General features: G+C 40.2%; 1 long non-coding RNA gene across 1 annotated transcript; it reads left to right on the forward strand.

Moving 5' to 3' along the window:
* The first annotated feature begins 201 nt into the window (after nucleotides 1–201).
* On the forward strand, nucleotides 202–2,932 carry LOC135002319 (uncharacterized). Its single transcript, XR_010203528.1, has 6 exons — nucleotides 202–271; nucleotides 945–986; nucleotides 1,290–1,370; nucleotides 1,953–2,015; nucleotides 2,764–2,787; nucleotides 2,903–2,932. It is a non-coding gene; the product is annotated as an uncharacterized LOC135002319 (long non-coding RNA).
* Nucleotides 2,933–5,749: the final 2,817 nt, after the last annotated feature.

Here is a 5,749-nt window from a genome sequence, read left to right on the forward strand (position 1 = left end):
CATGTTTCCAATTGACAGCTTCACTTACAGTACTGTTATTTTTTTTCCCACAGTACCAACACCACCACCACCACCACCACCTGCTGCTGCATCCGAGAGCTCCGGAAGTGATAATAATTACTTTTTGTTACAGTCACACTAGTTTCCTACAGTATTACTGTAATTTTTGTATTTTACAATACTTGTCATCTTTTACACACAGACCGCCTCGTAATTGATACAGAGGAGGAGCTCATTCCCATTGATTCGGGGGAAGAGGAGCCAGATTATAGTAAGTACAGTAGGATTTTCTCAAGCCCATTCTTAAAAGTATTGACCAAGTCCACTTTTATTACTTTTCAGGCAGGGAATTCCAAACATGCACTGTACAGTATTTCCCTCACTGTGAAGACCCCTTTTCGCCTCTGTGCGAAATCGCCTCTACTTCAACAAGAGTTACTGTGCACGTGTCCTCTGTGTCCATCTTATCAAAAACCGTTCCTGTGTATTGTCCCCTTACTGTACTGTATACAGTATATTTGTAAAGGTTAATCATGTCCCCTCTTAATCTCCTCTTTTCCAATGTAAACATGCCTAGCCTGCCTTTCCTTGTATTCCATCTTCTCAATCCACTTCATCACTTTGGTCGCCCGCCTCTAAACCTTTTGTAGTTCCACGATATCCATTTTGTATTATGGTGCCCAAAATTGTGCATCCGACCCACCCTCCACTAGCCTAACCCTCCAATCATACTCTGAATCCACACTCTGCATTCTGAATGTCGGGATCCAGACAGCAGGTCTTTTAAATACAGTACTGTATGTCCCCTACCGCTGGACAGTCATTCTGCTCCTACTGTATTATGAATATATCTCTGCCTCCTGTAGCACTGTACTACTGTGCAATTTTGTAGTAACTGTACTCTACTGTATTTTGTTTATAATATTTTTTTATTTTCAACTCAGTAATTATTGACAGTGAGGATGAAAAACCCTCTCCCCAACTTGGTAAGTAAACTGCAGTATTGTACTGTACTGTACATTGTGTTAAACCAATGGGTTGGGTTTGCGTGACCAGCAGTCAGGATTCTAGCGGTCAGGTGACCGACAGTGGCATCCTGATTGCAGCAATCCCAACAGGGTGAGGTACGGTATCCTAACCCTCCTCCACTACCCCCTGATTCTGGCCTCGACATTCTCGTCTCTGTGTGCGAAATTTACTCTCCTCCTCCAATTCCTGACTGAATTTTTGCTTTACTGTATTCAACACAGAATACAAAAGTATATTTCATGGATTTTTTGCTTTCACAGGCCCTACACTGTCACAGGCGGTGGCGGAGGAGGAGGAGGAGGACCAGGACTCTCTGTCCCTCACCACACTGCACCCATTAAGTAAGTCCAGTCCGGTACATCGTGCCTCTGTAGAGCCAGTTTGAGCAAGGAGAGATTGATTGCTTCTTTTTTTGGTGGGGGCCCAAACCAACCAGTCATTTCAGCCACAGTCGTGTGGCAGACCCTGTTTATATAACATAAGGGTGGTTGGGAGGGCCCAATCACAATTCCATCTTGCACCTCTTTTTTTATTTATTTTTTTATTTATTTATCTTTGCATCATGTGATGTTTGGGGAAAATTGTTATAAGGTTTGATGTAAAAAAAAGGTTAAAAAAAAGAGGCAGATTAGATGGGCAAAGTGGTTCTTACAGTATTTGTCATCAAATTCTATGTTTCTGTATGCAGACCCTCCAACATGACCCGCCGCACTGCTCTGTTTCTAGACTTCCCTCTTAATTTATGATTTCCATCACCTGTGTTGAACTAGTTATATGATAAGAAAGCTGTTTCTTCACAGGTGATGGCAATAATAAATTAAGAGGGAAGTCCAGAACCAGAGCATTTTGTACCATGTTGGAGGGTATGTGTATTTCCTGGAATTAACCTTTTTTTTTTTTCACATTAATGTTTTTTTTCACAGGCCCTACACTGGAACAGGCCACGGAGGAGGAGGAGGATGATGATGATGCTGCTGCATTTAGTGGTAAGAATTATTACTGACATTGATCTGATGCCATCAGAGTAGCACTTTTCATCAGATTTTTCTGGCAAATGCGTAGAAATCGGATGAAAATTGTTTTTGTTTGAACTGGTGATATTGCCCATACAGTAGCAACCGATCACATCCCACATTAACATTTACAGTATCTAGTTACACTTACAGACGATAATACAGTACAGTAGGTAATATTTGATTGGTTGCTACTGTATGGACAACATCCTGTTCTAAAAAAAACACCCATCTTACTCAATTTCTCTCTCTCTCTCTCTCTCACCCCTTGTCACTGTCTCTCCATTCATCTCTCTAGATACTGTCAGTGATGAATTTCCCATTAGGCACGAGAGGCACGTACTGTACCTAGTGGCGGCATCTGTTTGGGGGCCTCAGTTGGATGCTTACAGTATGCTAATACTGTCATCCCAAAAATTACCACTACAGTAACTGCTAAATATTTTAAGTGTACTGTACAATATGCACATACAGTACTGTACAGTATACATAATTCAAAAGAAAAAAGAGTTGCTACTGTACCTTATTCTAGTCATAATCACCGGCATACGGGTCACTCACAAATTTTCTGATGGTCTCGGTGGGGTCCCTTGGAATCACCATGCCTGTCACAAGCATACCTTTTTTTACCCACCTGACACTGGGCCTGGAAACTAGTGTACTATTACTATACTTTTTACTGTATACTGTATCTTATAATATTCTTCTCTTTTACCCACAGACGACGAGCCAGAATACATTTTTGGTAAATATACTGTACAGTAGCAATAGTTGGTACTGTAATTACAGTATTTTTTTTTCTCCAACATTATTTTAAGTCAAACTGATATGACTAACTGTACTGTATTATCTTTTTACAGTCCGTCGCCAACCAGTGGAGGAGACACCTGGTAATAAAATAGAAATACATAATGCACTGTACTGTATTCTAACTTACTGTAACATGTATAACACTGAGCTGATCATCTTCACACCCTCTGACATAACCTTACAGTACAAACTGTACTTTCTCTCCTTTTTCACCCTCTTCACTCCACAAATGCATGCTGCGTTTCCTGACTACTGATATAATAGTGTGTAGAGCGTAGCGAGGCACCGTGCCCACCGCGTGGCGAGCGAAGCAAGCATGCAAGGGGCTGCTTTCCGCTCGCCGCCCCTGTCGGGATTGTGTGGTCGGGATTCCGGCGTCTGTATTTTGACTGCCGGGATCCCGTCCAGCGGGATTACGTACTGATCTCCAGTCTGAGCCTGCCCTAGGCATAGGCATACTTGCCAAATGCCCAGGGGCACAAGCAGCTTCTGCTGATTAATATGATATGCAGCATGCCTACAGTATATTCTGTGCATACAAAATGCATTACTAATGTGCAGCATTATGTGTATACAGTACTTTGTTGTGTAACATATACTGTAGCAAGGGCACTACTGTGTGGTCTAATGTGAACAAAGAGCAATATGATGTGATGCAATGTGAATAAGTGGGAATACTTTGAGGAGTAATGTGGTACTATCATATGATGTAACGAGAAAAAGAGACACTATTGCATGATATGTTGTGAATAAAGTTGCAGTACTGTGTGGCGTCATTTCAGATTGGGGAATTACTGTGTGGCCTTGCCCCTTCCCAGCAAGAACATGCACCGTTTTGGGATGCACACCGAATGTGCACACTGTTGCTATTTTAAACATACAGTACAGTAAGTTGGAGGAGCACCAAAATGACGACTGCTATGGTTGAGGGGTGATGGTGCTGGGAAAGGGGTACAGGCTCAGAGGCGGAAATAGCATCTGTGCAAGGGGGCAGCATCCAAAAACTTGACTAGGGAATCATATTATTTATGGCTGGCTCTGAGTACAGTCCACTATTATGGATAGTACTCCCTACAACACCACCTACAGTACTGTAACCCTCTTTTTTCTGAAGCGGTCATGAAATGTCATGACTGCTAATACATACAGTAAATGTCTACAGTATTTGTACTGTGGTGTTTAATTCCTTTGACAATTTGTTTATGACCTATTGAAGCTAAACTCTTGTACAGTACTTTATATTTTGAATACCAGCAATACAGTATAATACTGTACCTACAGTATACAGTAATAATTGTTTACTATTTGAATGTGACTAAATGTTTTTTTTTCTCCAATATAGTGCCAATTATTTATGGGGGCCCCAGACAGGGGCAAGATAGGTGGGCTGGCCCAGAAGCGGGCAGGCAGCAGCCCACTTATACAAGAGGTAAACTAAAGCAATGTTTAAATTACCTCGACAGCATACAGTAGTGTTTGATTTACTGTACTGACAATACAGTACTGTACATTGTAAATAACAATATTGTCTAATATAGAGTAAAGTACAGTACTGTATTGCCATTACTACACTGTAAAGTATTCAGTATTTGTTTTGTAATACTGTCCTTTTTTTCCCACAGAACAGTTGCAGCGTGCCATCCAGCTCCAGCGGGTGGTGGTCCACCTCCTAGTGGACCACTATTTTAATATTTTATTAAGTTTTATTTAATTTTATTTAATAAAAATTTTTGTTCTTGTACTCCATTGTATAGTATCTTTTTCTACTGTATAAGATAGGCATACTGTACACCATACAATTATCTGGCAGATAATCTGCAAGATCTGGCTGTTTGTAATGAAATTCTCTCCTAATTTAGCTGTGGTGTACAGTACCTCCTGAGTGTGCTGGGGTGCTTTCTGGCCAGTTTGGGGTGATTTGGAGCAAGTTTGGTCGGCCATCTTGCCGACATGTGCTGTCGACTGTTTGGCAAACATGTGTTTTCACTCCAGCATGTGTGTGTCAGGCATTTTGTGTGTGTCAGGCATTTTGTGTGTGTCAGGCATTTTGTGTGTGTCAGCCATTTTATGTGTGTCAGCCATTGCTGTGTGGTTCCACAATTGTTAGCGTGTCAAAGTGCTGACCACTGACACCACTATTTCACTTTGTACCGCATGCCTTTTGTGGAACCACACAGCCCAGCATGACTTATTGCTGGGCTGTGTGGTTCCACAAATTTTCTTGGAAAACAAATGAACATGAGTGTCTTTACTTTAATACTTTTTTTTTTTTTTTCCCCACAGATATCTATATACACAAGAAAAGAATGTAACGAAGAACAAACTACTTTTTTGTTTTAATTAACTTTCAAACTTTATTTAAAAAAAAAAACACCTTTTTTTTCTTCAATAAACTTTTAAAAATAGAAGTTTCCTGTGGTTTTTATTAAAATATGAAATGCAAGATGCCTAACCAAGTTGTTTTACATACAGTATACCACTCTTAATTGAATTCCCATCATACAGTAGTACTAATTTATACAGTACAGGAAGTTGGGAATACAAACATTGGAAACCACGTCATGTTTATTTTAAGAAACACTTTATTTACGGACAAAGTCATTTGGAACATGTAACATCACACATACTGTACTGTATTGTAATAAAGCCAACATCACACATACTGTACGGTACTTTAATCAAAAGGTAACAGCACAAATACAGTAACAATATCAACTTTAACATTTTTATAATTTATTTTTTTGTGGTGGTGGTGCGGGGTAATGGTTTTTGTACTTTATTTTTAGGTTTTGCTTTTTGGAATTATTTTTCGTTTTTGTCTTTTGCTTTTTAACACTGTCGCATACGGACACCAGAATAGAGAACTGACAACAGCAGCCCCTGGATGGAAACGCAGC

This window comes from Pseudophryne corroboree, unplaced genomic scaffold (genome assembly GCF_028390025.1).
Source record: "Pseudophryne corroboree isolate aPseCor3 unplaced genomic scaffold, aPseCor3.hap2 scaffold_1764, whole genome shotgun sequence".
Classification (NCBI taxonomy): domain Eukaryota; kingdom Metazoa; phylum Chordata; class Amphibia; order Anura; family Myobatrachidae; genus Pseudophryne; species Pseudophryne corroboree.